Below are 16,497 nucleotides of genomic sequence, written 5' to 3'. Positions count from 1 at the left end.
TTATCAGAGAATCTAAAACATGATACACAGTCTCAATAAAGGGCTGGTCATTTCAGACTGAAGTAAGAAATTTCTTCAGTCGATGAGTTGTGAATCTTCGGAATTCTCTGCATCAGAAAGTAGCAATAGTGATATTGAATAATTTTAAGGTGGAAGTAAATAGATTCTTGCTCAGCAAGAGAATCAAAGGTTATTGAGGGCAGAGAGAATGTGGAACTTGACACACAGCAGTTCAGCCATCATTTTATTGAATGGCTGAGCAGGCTTGAATGGTCTACTTTTTCCTCTGTATTCTATGTGTATTTATATGCACCATTGTGAGACCATCATTTTTCATCAAAATTTGAGAATTATAGTGCTACTAATAATCTATCAGTATTTATTTCACATATAGAGCACAAAACTTGTGAGCAGATGAGAAAGATTCATTAAAGAAACAACAACAGCAAAAAACAAAATAAAGAAACAAAAACATTTTGTAAGTTATAGCGTTTAGAAGCTAAGTGGGATATCTTGTGGGTTTCATCAGTTAGCTGTCACGATTTTTTATAATTTAAATGTGGAGATTTTCCATTTACTTTCACTATCAATTGGATGTGTTTGAATTTACTTTTTGTGAATATCTAGAATAATCCAGCTGTTAGCAGCAGGGGGCAGTGTGTACATTGCAAGCTTCATAAAAGCAATGTTGAATTGTAGAATAACCACATGTGCAGTCATAAGCATCACTGAATCTTTGCCGTCAGCACAAAGACTTGAACATCCAGCAAGTAATGGCAGGGATGTCAGGAAGAAATATAGATTTGAATTTATGTGGTCAGACTTACTCGCACATACCATATTCGTACAACTCTTCGGCCACATGCTCTCACTCAAGCCAATTGCTGTTTTTGACAAGAACATTGACAAAGAAGTTCTAATTTAATAACTTCCAATTTTTTAATCAGTATGAGCCCCAACAACAACTTTTGATTCCGCTAAGGTTCAGGTTGCTGAAAGATACAATTCTGCCAAAAAAAGCTATACTCTCTTAACTCCTTCACTTTTCTCTTCACTCGCACCTGCATGTGTTTACCTTCTGTTCCCTTTTATTACTTCATGTCCTTCACCTTTGCTATTTTTCTCTCTCCAACATCATTTCTGTTTGTCAAAAATTAACCTATTATTTTCTGTATTGTCCATTGTCAAGGGTAGATGGATATGTGGCTCCAATTATTTATAAAATAAAGATGTCTTAAAAATAGTTCCTTAAAGTTTCAGAATTTTACTTGAAGGAAATGAATGGTAAATAATTTTTATCCTGGCTCCTCCATTGAAATTTAGTTTCCATAACTTAATTACTTTATTCTTCTCTTCATCTCAGACTTTAGAATATTTCAGTCTCTTGCCTGCTGTCAGATGTTTTCGCTTCTCATCATGGTTCCTTAGTTTCTAGCACTTAGCTGCTCTCAGTCAGTGCTATTAGACCCCAGAAGCCTTCAATGCCCCATCAATGCTCAGGATCTAGCCGCAAACATGTCAGTCAGCCCGTTCCTTCCCAGAGACCAAAGTGTGATTTTTTACATAACAGTAGTCTTCTGGAATTCTGCAAAATTCCAATGATCTTGAACATTTAACGCTGTGGGAGAAACCTGATGAACCATTGAGTCTTATTTGCCTGCCATTTTTGAATGTTCATAATCCTGAAGATTTGTGCTCTTGAAGTAGCTGGGCCCATAGCCAAGCTGTTTCAGTACAGTTATAATACTGGCATCTATCTAGCAATATGAACATATGAATTTAGAGCAGAAGTAACCATCCAGCCCCACAGCCAATCTTACCATTCAATAAGGTCATGGTTGATCTGATTGTGTTTCAAATTCCACATTTCCATCTATCCCGCTAACCTTTGATTTCCTTCCCAACAAAAAGCTGTCTACTTCTGTGTAGATGTGTAAAATTGCCCAAGAACGTCCTGTCCACAAAACTCCAATGCAGTCAATTGCACCCCAACAAACATTAACTAAATGATGAATGGTCTCAATAATAATATTAGAAAGCAGTGCTTACTCAACAGAAACTTGCTCAGATTGGGTTCTGCCTAACTCAGTTGAAAAATATGGTGCTGGAAAAACACAGCAGGCCAGGCAGCATCCGAGGAGCAGGAGAATCGACGTTTTGGGCATAAGCCCTTCTTCAGGAATGAGGCTGGTGTGCCAAGTTTGGGCTGAGATGTCGCCGCGACATGAACCGCCTCAACTTCTCCACCCCTCTCACCCACTCCAACCGCTCACCCTCGGAACGTGCAGCCCTCCACTCCCTCTGTTCCAACCCCAACCTCACCATCAAACCAAGGGAGGCGCAGTAGTAGTTTGGCGCACCGACCTTTACAACGCTGAGGCTAAACGCCAGCTCGCAGACAGCTTCTTCAAGGACCACAATTTCCCCCCAGACGTAGTCAACAATGCCCTCCACCGCATCTCTTCCACTTCCCGTTCCTCCCCCCTTGAGCCCCGGCCCTTCAACCGCCACCAGGACAGAACCCCAATGGTCCTCACCCACCACCCCACCAACCTCCATGTCCAACATATCATCCGTCGTCATTTCCGCCACCTCCAAACGGACCCCACCAGTAGGGACATATTTCCCTCCCCTCCCCTATCAGCGTTCTGAAAAGACCACTCCCTCCGTGACTCCCTCATCAGGTCCACACCCCCCACCAACCCAACCTCCACTCCCGGCACCTTCCCCTGCAACCGCAAGAAATGCAAAACTTTCGCCCACACCTCCCCCCTTACCTCCCTCCAAGGCCCCAAGGGACACTTCCATATCCGCCACAAATTTACCTGCACCTCCACACACATCATCTATTGCATCCGCTGCACCCGATGTGGCCTCCTCTATATTGGGGAGACAGGCCGCCTACTTGCAGAACGTTTCAGAGAACACCTCTGGGACACCCGGACAACCAACCCAACCACCCCAACCACCCCGTAGCCCAACACTTCAACTCCCCCTCCCACTCCACAAAGGACATGCAGGTCCTTGGAGTCCTCCATCGCCTCCATGGCAACACAACGGTTGGAGGAAGAGCGCCTCATCTTCCGCCTGGGAACCCTCCAACCACAAGGGATGAACTCAGATTTCTCCAGTTTCCTCATTTCCCCTCCCCTCACCTTGTCTCAGTCAAATTCCTCGAACTCAGCACCGCCTTCCTAACCTGCAATCTTCTTCCTGACCTGTCCGCCCCAACCCACTCCGGTCTATCACCCTCATCTTGACCTCCCTCCACCTATCGCATTCCCAACGCTCCTCCCCCAAGTCCCTCCTCCCTACCTTTTATCTTAGCCTGCTGGACACACTTTCCTCATTCCTGAAGAAGGGCTGATGCCCGAAACGTCGATTCTCCTGTTCTTTGGATGCTGCCTGACCTGCTGCGCTTTTCCAGCAACACATTTTCAGCTCCTCCTAGTTCTGCCTAACTCACTCAGCTTTTCACCTTATTACTGCCTTGGTCCAATGTAGAGAAAAGAGCTATCCTTAAGTTGGGAAATTAGAGAAGCCTTCCTTGACAACTCATCCCTGTTTGACTGAATCTGGCATCAAAGTATCCTAACAAAAACTAAAGTCATTGGAATCAGGGAAAACTCCAATTGTTAGACTCATACCTATAATGAAGAAAGATGGTTGCGTTGTTGGAGATCATTCATCTCAGCTCCAGGGCAGCTCATGGGTTCCTTAGGGTAGTGCCTAAAGCTCAACTTCAGCTGCTTCATCGGTGACCTCCTCTCCATCATGAGACCAGAGGTGAGATTGTTCACTGATGTTTGTATAATATTTAGCACCACTCATGACTCCTCAGATACTGAGGCAGTCCATGCCCAAGTACAACAAGAATTGGACAGTGTTCAGGTTTGGACTAATAAGAGGCAAGTAATATTTGTGCCACACAGGTGCCGTGAAATGACCATTTTCACCAAGAGATAATCCATTCATCATCCCTCAACTCACACTGTCAATATCCAGGGAGTTATCACCAACCAAAAACTGAACTAGAATAGCCATGTAAATACAATGGCAGTAAGAACAGGCTTGAGGCCAGTTATCCTACAGCAAGTACTCGCCTCCTGACTTTTCAGAGCCTGTCCACCATGTACAAGGCACAAGTCAGGAGTGTGAAGGAATATTCCACACTTGCCTGGATGGGTGTAGCTCATCTACACTCAAGAAGTCCAACATTGTCAAGGACAATCATCCCACTTGATTGACATCAAATCCAGCACTTTCAATAATCATTCCCAGTAGCCCACAATGACAGCGGTCTGTTCCATCTGCAAGATGCTCTGTAATTCATCAAAGGACCTTCCGTCAACAGTTCCCTTTCATTTCTCACTCACCATTCTAACTTGGAAGTATATCAACTGTTGTTTATTGAAGTGCTGGAACTCCCTCCCCCCACAACTCTGTAGGCGCACCTACCATCCCTGAAGTGTAGCAATTCACCACCAGCATCTGAAGGGCAATTAGGGATGGGCAATAAATGATAGCCAAGCTATCAATATCCAATCCTATGAAAGATTAAAAAAGTTAAATCCCTAATTAAAATAAGAGCAGGTCTATTCAGTGTCAATTTCAGTGGAGGCTCATTTATGATTATCACATTCTGTGAACATTGTGGACCAATTCATGATATTATCTTTCACATTGCAAAAGTATTATGCAAATGTTTTGTACATTCATTAAACAGCATTTCCGTTTTGACCATATTTAGTTTTAGTTATGAGAGTATCAAATGTCTTCTTTATCAATCTTACATTTTCGAGGGTTTATATAGTATCATCATGTATAGTATCGGCCCATCATGTCCATGCTGACCAATAAATACCTAACTATTCTAATCCCATTGACCTGCACTTCCTCTTCACTATGCCATGGCATTTTAAGTACTCATCCAGATGTTTCTTACACATTGTGACAGTACATCCCCACCATCTTCTCAGGCAGAGCGTTCCATTTTTCTACTCCACCCCAGGTGAAAAAATGTTCCCTCACATAATCTCTAAACCACTTACTCTCACCTTAAACATATGGCCTCTGGCCTTACACATGTCTTCTATGCGGAAAAGATTTTCAGGAGCTCCCCTATCTATGCCTTTCAATTTTGTATACCTCAATCAGATCTCCTCCAGCTTCCTCTGCTCCAGGGAAACAAATCTAGGCAATCCATTTTCTCCTTATAACTGATATTCTGGTGAATCTCCTGTGCACCCTTTCTAGTACAGTCTTAACCTTCTGATAATGTGGCAACTAGAACTGCAAATTCCATCTGTGATCTAACTAGCACTCTATAAAGTTGCAATAAGACTTCCCTATTTCTATATGCTATGTCCTGGCTAAAGAAGACAAACATCCTGTACGCCTTCTTCATCATCTTAACAATATGGGCTGACACTTTACAAATCTATAGACTTGTACAGCAAGGTCATGTTGTCCCTCAATAATCCCTAGGCACCTACCATTCATTGTGTAAACCCTTCCCCTACTAGACCTCCAATGCATCATCTTTTTGAACTACTCCAGTCCTTGGAGTATAGCTACACCCATCATGTTGTTCAGAAGGGAGTACCAGGATTTTCATGCAGGAACCATTAAATAAAGTGATAAAGTACCAAGTCATGATGGTGTGTCAGACATGGAGGTGGTGATGTACCTGCTTCATGTCTTTATATGTGGTACAGTTTGTATATATAGGTGTTTTTTTCTAGTTGCTGCAGTGCATCTGGGAAATAAAACAGACTATTGCCACAATGCATTGGTGGTGGAGAGTGAACAATAAAGGCAGTGGATGTGATGCCAATTAAGTGGGATGATTGTCCTTGATGATGTTGAGCTTCTGGTTGTAAGTTTGCTCACGAAGTTTGAAGATTGGTTTTCAGACATTTCATCACCATACTAGGTAACATCTTCAGTGAGTTTCCAGATGAAGCACTGGTGGCGTGGCCCACTTTCTATTTTTGTGTTTAGGTTTCCTTGGGTTGGTGATGTCATTTCCTGTGGTGATGTCAGATCCTGTTCTTTTTATAGGGGGGTGGTAAATGGGATTCAAGTCAATGTGTTTGTTGATAGAGTTCCGGTTGGGATGCTATGCTTCTAGGATTTCTCATGAGTGTCGCTGTCCTAGGATGGATGTGTTGTCCTTCCCCATCTGTGTGTAAGGATGCTAGTGAGAGTGGGTCATGTCTTTTTGTGGCTAGTTGATGTTCATGTATCCTGGTGGCTAGTTTTCTGCCTGTTTGTCCAATGTAGTGTTTGTTACAGTTCTTGTAAGGTATTTTGTAAATGACATGAGTTTTGTTTGTTGTTTTTGATGTTAAGCTTCTTGAGGATTGTTGGAATTGTATTCATCCAAACAAGTGCGGAATATTCCATCACATTGCTGATTTGTGTCTTGTAGATGGTGGACAGGCTTTGAAAAGTCAGGAAATGAGTTACTTACTGCAGATTTCCAAGACCCTTATTTGATTTTATAGCAAGAATACTTAAATAGTTTTTGTTGATGATAGTCACCAGGATTTTGATAGTTCAGGATTCAGTGATGGCAATGCCATTGAATATCAATGCAATGTGGGTTTTTTTGAAGGTGTCACTAGCTAGGTCAGCATTTATTGCCCTTCCCTAATTACCCAGACACCAGTTAAGAGTAGGCCACATTGCTCTGGGTCTGGAGTCACACATAGGCCAGATCAGGTAAAGACGCACTTTCTTTCCATAAAGGACATTGATGAATCAGATGGGTTTTCCTAATAATTGAAAATGAATTCATGGTCATCATTAGACTCTTAATTCCAGATACTTATTGAATTTGAATTCCATAATCTGCCATGGCAAAATTCAAACCCTGGTCTCCAAGCATTACCTTGGTCTCTAGATTAACAGTGCTCATTATTGATGAAGGGTTTTTGCCTGAAACGTCGATTCTCCTGCTCCTCGGATGATGCCTGACCTGTTGTGCTTTTCCAGCACCACACTGTCATCTCTGGATTAACACTCCAGCGATAATACCACTAGGCCATCACCTTCCCTAGTTAGATTCTCATTTTCACAGGTGACCATTGGTTGGTACTGTGGTTCGATTGTTACTTGTTCTCAATATCGTGAGAGGAATGGACAGAGTAGATAGGGAGAAACGATACCACTCAGAAATGGATCACAAAGAAGAGGGCACAGATTTTCAGTGATTTGCAAACAAAGTAAATATGATTTGTGAAGGAACTTTTTCTCACTGTGAGTGATTCAGGTTTGGAATGTATTGCATGGAAGGCATTCAAGAGGGCACTGGATCATCATTTAACTAGAAATAATGTATGGAGTTATAGGGAAGAGTTGGAGGTTGACACTAAGACATGACACTCATTTGGAGAGCCAGTGTATAAATTGCTTTATATCAATTTCTGCTTCATAACATTCTGTGATTCTGTGTCTCACACTTAAATCATCTCTTGGTTCATGTTTTTGTCTCTTTTTTTTAAACCCCATTACCATTTCCTTTTATTTTACACCATCAATCTACTTGTCATTTAATTACTCCTGACTTTCCTCATCACAGATGTTTTTCTTTCTTCTCCTCCCCTCAAACCTACTATTTCCATATATGCTTGAAGCCTACAAATGAAGTAAGAGCAGACGTAGGCCACTTATCCCCACCAGTGTGTTCCACTATTCAATAAGATAATGTCTGATCTGTCTGTCCTTCAAATTCTACATTCCCATCTATCTTGATTCTACCATACCCTTGATTGTCCAGTCTGATAAATGTCTATCTATCCACAACATAAAAATATAGTGCTTGTTACAAAAGATTTTGGCTTTCTTTAACTTGATTTTAACTCTAAGTGGACAGGTTTTTGACTGAATTAAATTTCACTCATTATCTCTGTTCTGCTTTCCATAGATGCTGCCTGACGTTCTGAGTATTTTCAGCATTTTCTGTTTTTGTTATAGAAGTTTTGTTGTAGAATTTTGCACAGTCAGCAATGTCAGTGCCAACATTCCCACACAAACAGAAACATCAGCTGCTTAACTCACTGGAAAACAGATTACAGACAGAATGCATTGTGACCTTATTTTCTTCTTGAAAAAAAAAGAAACTTTTAATAGATTGCAAGTTTCGAGCATTAAACATGGACTTGGGAACAAAGGATACCACAGGTTTTTATTTTGCAAGGTTAGGACTCCAAACTGAACTTGATTAATAAAGTATCTACAAAGAGACACTCCATTCTTTTACTGGTGAGGAAGATCTCATAATTGGCAAAGCCACTGTTACTAGTGGAATAAGTTCTATGAACATATGAGATCAATGTTTTGTTGAGAAAGCTTGGAAATAACCTCTAGGCCATAGTGTAGAATATTACCAATAGTATTATTACTATTGAATTATAGGAAAATGCATGCCAGTTTGTATTCACCAAGTTCTCATAACCAACAATGGGTAAATGGCTGGCTAATATGTTTTGATGATGTTAATGGAGAGGAACATATTGACCAGGATTGCAAACAGAAGTCCAAGGCTCTAATTTCTCATGTCCAGCAGAGAGGACAGATAGAACTTCCCTTTAACTTCTCACCCAAAAGATGATTTCTCTGTCATTGGTACACTGGAATGTCATTGTTGCATTTGAATAGGCATAAATGCATAAACTGCTATTTGTTTGACTTGATGGAATTTTACCAGATAACTATTGTTTAAACAACAACATAGAAGCTCCCTCTGCCTCATGAGCAAATATCTATTTCCCCTAATCAACCTGTTCAGCAACGTACTACATCCCTGTGAAGTAGGGCATGAAAAATCCTTGGTGGATAGGATCAAGGATAACCCCAAGGCATTTTATGCGTATGTGAGAAACCTGAGAATGACGAGAACGAGGGTAGGTCCGATCAAGGACAGTAGTGGGAGACTGTGTATTGAGTCGGAAGAGATAGGAGAGGTCTTGAACAAGTACTTCTCTTCAGTATTTACGAACGAAAGGGACCGTATTGTTGAAGAGGAGAGTGTGAAACGGACTGTTAAGCTAGAAGAGATACCTGTTAGGAAGGAAGATGTGTTGGACATTTTGAACAACTTGAGGATAGACAAGTCCCCCGGGCCTGACAGGATATATCCTAGGATTATGTGGGAAGCAAGAGAGGAAATTGCAATACCGTTGGCAATGATCTTCTCGTCTTCACTGGCAACGGGGGTGGTACCAGGGGACTGGAGAGTAGCGAATGTTGTGCCCCTGTTCAAAAAAGGGAATAGGGATAACCCCAGTAATTACAGGCCAGTTAGTCTTACTTCTGTGGTAGGCAAAGTAATGGAAAGGGTACTGAGGGATAGGATTTACGAGTATCTGGAAAGACACTGCTTGATTAGGGACAGCCAGCACGGATTTGTGAAGGATAGGTCTTGCCTTACAAGTCTTATTGAATTCTTCGAGGAGGTGACCAAGCATGTGGATGAGGGTAGAGCAGTGGATGTAGTGTATATGGATTTTAGTAAGGCATTTGATAAGTTTCCCCATGGTAGGCTTATGCGGAAAGTCAGGAGGCATGGGATAGAGGGAAATTTGGCCAATTGGATAGAAAACTGGCTAACCGGTCGAAGGCAGAGAGTGGTGGTAGATGGTAAATATTCAGCCTGGAGCCCAGTTACAAGTGGAGTTCCGCAGGGTTCAGTTCTGGGTCCTCTGCTGTTTGTAATTTTTATTAATGACTTAGATGAGGGAGTCGAAGGGTGGGTCAGTAAATTTGCAGATGATACGAAGATAGGTGGAGTTGTGGACAGTGAGGAGGGCTGTTGTCGGCTGCAGAGGGACTTAGATATGATGCAGAGCTGGGCTGAGGAGTGGCAGATAGAGTTCAACCCTGCCAAGTGTGAGGTTGTCCATTTTGGAAGGACAAATAAGAATGCGGAATACAGGGTTAATGGTAGGGTTCTTAGTCAGGTGGAGGAACAGAGGGATCTTGGGGTCTATGTACATAGATCTTTGAAGGTTGCCACTCAGGTGGATAGAGTTTGTAAGAAGGCCTATGGAGTATTATCGTTCATCAGCAGAGGGATTGAATTCAAGAGTCGTGAAGTGATGTTGCAGCTGTACAGGCCTTTGGTTAGGCCACAGTTGGAGTACTGTGTGCAGTTCTGGTCACCTCACTTTAGGAAAGATGTGGAAGCTTTGGAGAGGGTGCAGAGAAGATTTACCAGGATGTTGCCTGGAATGGAGAGTAGGTCGTACGAGGATAGGTTGAGAGTTCTCAGCCTTTTCTCGTTGGAACGGCGAAGGATGAGGGGTGACTTGATAGAGGTTTATAAGATGATCAGAGGAATAGATAGAGTAGACAGTCAGAAACTTTTTCCCCGGGTACAACAGTGTTACAAGGGGACATAAATTTAAGGTGAAGGGTGGAAGGTATAGGGGAGATGTCAGGGGTGGGTTCTTTACCCAGAGAGTAGTGGGGGCATGGAATGCGCTGCCCGTGGGAGTAGTAGAGTCAGAATCATTGGCGACCTTTAAGCGGCATTTGGATAGGTACATGGATGGGTGCTTAATCTAGGTTAGAAGTTCGGCACAACATCATGGGCCGAAGGGCCTGTTCTGTGCTGTATTGTTCTATGTTCTATGTTCTATAGGTGAGATTTGAACCCAGGCTTCTAGGTTCAGGGTAGGAACACAATCACTGTGCCACAAAAGGACTTAGCTATCTACTTGAAGCATTAAAAATGCGATGAGAGACACCTTATTGACGCTGAATACAAATTAATAGCAGGATTCTAATTGCCAGGTGAGCTCAATTTATCTTAGTGGCACCAATTTTACTTTATGTGTCAAAATAACAAGATGACAATTAATACTTAAAAATACTATACCTGAGTTCAAACGTTGCCATTATAAAAACCAGTTTATCATTGTTGTGGAGCTCAGTAATGATAAACTGCAATTCCAAACCCAGGCCAGTCTGGGTGACTGCCAGTGACAAGCTGGGACGTCATTAGCCCGTGTAAATAGGGAACTATTGTTAATTGGTGTCAATTGGCTTAACCAATGTTCCTTAAATTGAACATTACAGAACAAAGCCAAAGAAATAAAAAGGGATTTATTGTGGGGCCAAGAGGTATATTAATGGAAAATCCCATAAATCTCCACATGTATAGCCCAAGATACAACTTAAGGCAATAGTATCCTGACAAGTTTATGTAAGTTATGCAAATTTAGGAATAACCAATACCAATAGTCATCAGTAGACCCGTCATGCATGTACACTGATACCAAAGTCTGCAGATTGTCAGGGCCATAATGTTACATATAAAAAATAATCACTCTGTGCTTTTGAACACAGAAACATCACATTTGAGAGGTTATCAAGAGTATTGATTGAAGTGGAGTATTTTAGTTAAAGGGAAAGATTGGTTTCTTTCTTTTTGAAAAAGAACGCCGAGGAGACTTTTAACTGTGATGTATAAGATTATGAATGGCTTAGATGAAATGGATAAGAAGAAACTTGGCATTCACTTTGCAGACAGGGACCTTGATGTCCTGGAGGAGGGGTGACCTCGTTCATCTGGACTGGAAATGGAGATCATGCCATTAGACCCTGTCAATCTGTGCCGATGGTGCCACCAGGGTTAGTACAGTCTCCACATTGTGAAAGAATGCACAACAATGCCATAAGATGGTCAAGACCTTCTCTGCTCCACAAGGGTAAGTACCATCATTTTCTCCCTGCCATTTCAAACCATCTCTATCACTGTTACTGTCCTCACGTCCCTCCAAGATCAATATCACTCTCCAGAAGAAATATCAGCAGAGAAAAGGCCATTCAGACAAGCAAGTCTGCTGCACCAGTCAATGAGAACATAGCTGATCTAGTAATCCTCAATTCCACTATTCTTCCATATCCCCGTAACCCTTGACCTTGACATTCGACCTTGCCTGCTCCCTGCAGATCTTGGATGCTAGCTTTCAATGATTTATGCAGAAAGACTTCAAATCACACTGTGCCGCAACTTACTGCAGACTTTCTCCATTTAAATAACATTCAACACCTCTTTTCATCCTGCCAAAGTGCATTATCTCATATTTTTCCACATTATATTCCAGCTGTCAAGTTTTTGCCCACTTACATAACCTGTCCATATCCCTCTGTGAACTCCATTTTCCATCCTCATCATTCATCTTCCAAACTATTTTTGCTACATCCACAAACACACTATGGTCATTAATATATATTGTAGGTAAGTGTGGCCCAGCATTGATCCCAGTGACACTCCAGATTTCCATCCTGAAAAGGTCCCATTTAACCCAACTCTGTTCTGTTAGTTAGCTAATCATCAATACTTGCTAATTTACTACCTCTAACATTATTTCATTAAGTATCCTGCTGTGTGGTACCTTATCAAATGCCTTTTGAAATGCAGATTTATTGCTTCCTCTGCTTCCTCTTTATCTATCCTGCATGTTACCTCCTCAAAGAATTCTAATAAATATGTCAGGGATAATTTCTCCTTCAAGAAATATTGCTGACTCTGCTTGATTATGTTAAGTATTTCTCTATGCCCTACTATTATGTCCTGTATAATAGACTCTAACATTTCCCCAGTAACAGATGTTCAGCTAGCTGGCCTATGTTTACCTGTGTTTTTGTTTCCTTCCCTTTTCAAATAAGGGTGTTACATCACCAGCTTTCTAATTGTTTGCAACTTTTCCGTAGTCTAGGATTTACTACCAATACATTCACAACCTCTGTCACTACTTCCTTTAATATCTTTTAATACATCCCACCAGGTCCAAGGGACATAATGGCTTTTAACTGTATTGGTTAGTTTGTTACATACAACATCTGTTACTTCTCATTTTTCCTACACTACTATAAAACCATAAGATTGCAAGAAATAAGAACAAGGATCAGGAATCCATCTATCTCAGCCTTAAACAAACATAAGAACTCTGCCCCACAGTTTTCTGAGGCAAGGAATTCCAAAGACTCTCAACACTCTGAGAGAAGAAAATCTTCCTTATCTCAGTCTTAAATTGGCAACTGTTAATTCTAAGACTGACTAATGCTACTTCCTCTCTATGCCATCTACCCAGTCAATCAGGGCACCTCAGTACTGCACCCACCTGCACCAACATTAACAGCTGCATCACCCACTTTTATCTCACACAATTCCTTCCCTTTTTTCATTGTAGGAGAAGACAGCCCACTTTAGGGCCCTGTACAGGTGGTAGTGTGCCTGGCATTAGCCACCTCACCTCCCCATGAAGAGATAATCTTGGACCTCACAGGGAAAACTGGGACTGTTCCTGTGGGTTTGCCAAGATATTCATGTCCTGCCAACTAAGTCAGTACCACTCTTCATTCCAATATAACTCTCAGATTGACCCTGTTGTCAGTGTATTTCGTTGCATATGACGCATAATCCTTGATCACGGTACCTTTTCTGTTTTGAGTCTTGAATGTTCAAGAAGATTCCACCATCAAGCAATCTGCCTGCAAAAAAAATTCTGTCAGTGCCTCTGATGATGAGAGTATGAAGGCTTCAGAAGAAACATCAGCAAGGCTGCCTCCTGTATCCTACACCAGGCCAGACACTGACACTTTAGGAGGAACTTTAGTTTGATTATATTTGGGGCTATAGCTGGTGAGTACATCACTGCCAAATCTCCACAGTTGGCTGAGGAAAAATCATTCCAGTGTCTGCTGACACTCGGAGGACTGCTGAAGACCAGGCACCAGCTCAGCTCAGATAGGAAAAGACCCTCTGGTGTCAGTATTTAGTGATGTTGTGCATATGCACAAGCAGACACAAGGAACTTCAGACAAGAATATGGGACGTAAAGATATTCATAATCTAGAGGCTGCAGGACTAAAATTACTCAGTAGCTCAAGGGCAAGAGTAAGAAAGGAAATAAGTACAATAACTATCACTAAAGAAAAATTGCTGGGGAAATAAATGGACTTGAAATGATATAGTTCTTCTAATGGTACGCTTATATGGTGGTGTGGCTGTTCACCTGGTACCTGCTTGTTCTTAGGATCATAATTCTTGTAATACTTATGAGTAGTGTTGTCATGGCAACTGTTGATCGGGAACTGTTGACCTATGAGACTGAATATTTTGTATTCCGTGCAGTTGTTAACATCACATCTTCTTGGTCAGCTGTCTGCAGTGAGGGAGTGGCTTCTCTAGTGGTATTGATATGTGCACGGTTGTAACAATGTAGCTGGTCATTCAAATTCATTGTGCACGATGTGGTAACAATGGTCCAGCACATGTCCCAAGCTGCAATGTGGGCTGAGTTGTCCTGAGACCTTTGTATGTTTGCATTCTGACTGATCTCCAAAACTGAGTTCCAGCTATAATTTTATCAAAGGAAACTCTTAGTTTCTGCCATTTCACTTTGCTGTGTCTCTTATTTCTGTGGCATTAGTGAATTTTTACCTATTGGAAGATTAGTTTTTGTGCAGCATGACATTAGTCGTTGGCCTGGATTACTTTCCTAACCTTCAGTCAGTGAGTTTCTACACTCTAGGATTGGCTCGTACAAATTTTTGCTGGATTTGTTCAGTTTTTTATGATCCTTTTAGAAATTCTCACTACTCCCCCAGCTTTTCCATTTGACTGGGGATACAGAGATTTGATACTGTGAGGAGTTGATTTTCTCAATTATTTGTGAAGCACCTAAATTCTTCATGTTATACTGAAAGTATTGTCTCTGATCACAATGTCTGGAATGCCAAACACTTTGTTTTTCAGGCTTTTTCACTGTTACTGTGCTGCTATTCCAGTCTGTAGGAGCTGTGACTTTGATGAGTACAACCTCTTTTTCTCAGGTTTTCTGTTTTTTCTTTCAGGCTGGTTTTGAGCAGAGCTGGATCTGTTCTCAAAAGATGCTGAGTTGGTTTGTACTCTAACTTACAACAATATGATATTCACCTGGAAGACCTGTAAATACATCTTTGTTGTCTTTCAGGATTTGTTCAGCAGTCGTACAGTCACAGAGATGCACAGCATGGAAACAGATGCTTTGGTCCAACTCATCCATGCCGACCAGATATCCCAACCTAATCTAGTCCCATTTGCCAGCACTTGGCCCATATCCCTCTAAACCCTTTCCATTCATATACCCATTCTGATGCCTTTGAAATGCTGTAAGTATGCCAGTTTCCACCAGTTCCTCTGGCAACTCATTCCATACACATATCACCCTCTGCATGAAAACGTTACCTCTTAGATCCCTTTTAAATCATTCCCCTTTCACTCTAAACCTATGCCCTCTAGTTCTGGACTCCCCCACTCCAGGGAAAAGACCTTGCCTATTTACCCTATGCATACCCCTCATAATTTTATAAACCTATAAACTCAGCCCTCAGCCTCTAATACTCCAAGGAAACCAGCCCCAACCGATTCAACCTCTCCCTCTAGCTCAAATTCTCGAACCTTGGCAACATTCTTTTCTGATCTCTTTCAAGTTTCACAACATCCTTCCTATAGGAGGGAGACCAGAACTGCACACACTGTTTCAAAAGTGACCTAACCAAAGTCTTGTACAGCCGCAAACATTGGGTTTGTGCCCTGTTATGATCACAATTAATATTACAACTAGATGAGTCAGATTGCAGACTGATATCTGGCATGATAGTTTTTTTTTGTTTAACATGGTAGTCTATCACTGAAACATAAATATGTCATATTACAGATTTGGTTTCAGCGACAAAACAGAAGTTTATTCAAATGAATCTGGTCTGAAACTATTACTAAACTCTTAATTCTGAGGTACTCTATTTTTGATTGCACCTGAACTATCTTCTTCCTTTCTCAGGATTGTGTTTTACACATCTGTCTTCAGCTAAGAGCTGTGCACAACCGCCCCAAACTGAAACTAAAACTGAAAGGTTTCTCTCCAAGTTAATGATTAATTAGTAAAGGTTGAAGAGGAACAGGCAGGAAAGTAGATTTGAGGCCCAGATGCAATTAGCTATGATCATATTAAATAACAGGGAAAGCTTGAGGGGCTGAATTGCACAATCTTGCTTCATGTTCTTCTATTCAAGCTATGGGTGTTTACCCTATGCTTAAAGAAAATCCAGAATCTTACATCGGAAAGCCTGAAGTACTAGATTACATGTTTTATTTGCTTGCAAACTTTCATAAAGTCAACAAAAATCTGTATGTTCTTGGAGACTATCCCTCTGACACTGTTTTCAAAGACCATGTCTGCAAAAAACTACATTAAACTTCTTCAGACACACAGTGTACTAGTGCAACTCAAAATTCAAAAACCCAAATTCAAAATAAATAATAAAATCTGTATACAACCTTACATCACACCTGCAAAATCCTGCAGATCCCATCTGTCATGTGTAAAGTTACTAGTTCAAACTTTAGACTTGCTTTAGTTGCAATGAATAGATAATTGCTTAATGTTTGCTATCTGCCACTGTAGATTTCTGCTCTTTCTGTTGCACTTGTCCTCTTGG

At 41.3% G+C, this 16,497-nt stretch overlaps 1 protein-coding gene across 1 annotated transcript in view; it reads left to right on the top strand.

Annotated features, from left to right (window-relative positions):
* Window positions 1-16,497, top strand: part of mrps30 (mitochondrial ribosomal protein S30) — a 57,737-nt gene that overhangs the window by 29,729 nt on the left and 11,511 nt on the right. Inside the window, exon 6 of the transcript XR_011960771.1 lies at window positions 11,536-11,717. The gene's annotated coding sequence lies outside the window, so the exon portion shown is untranslated. The remainder of the gene's footprint in view (window positions 1-11,535; window positions 11,718-16,497) is intronic.

Source organism: Chiloscyllium punctatum, chromosome 1 (assembly GCF_047496795.1).
Source record: "Chiloscyllium punctatum isolate Juve2018m chromosome 1, sChiPun1.3, whole genome shotgun sequence".
NCBI lineage: Eukaryota > Metazoa > Chordata > Chondrichthyes > Orectolobiformes > Hemiscylliidae > Chiloscyllium > Chiloscyllium punctatum.
Note: the sequence above shows the minus strand (reverse complement) of the source record. Positions and strands in the feature narration are given on the sequence as shown.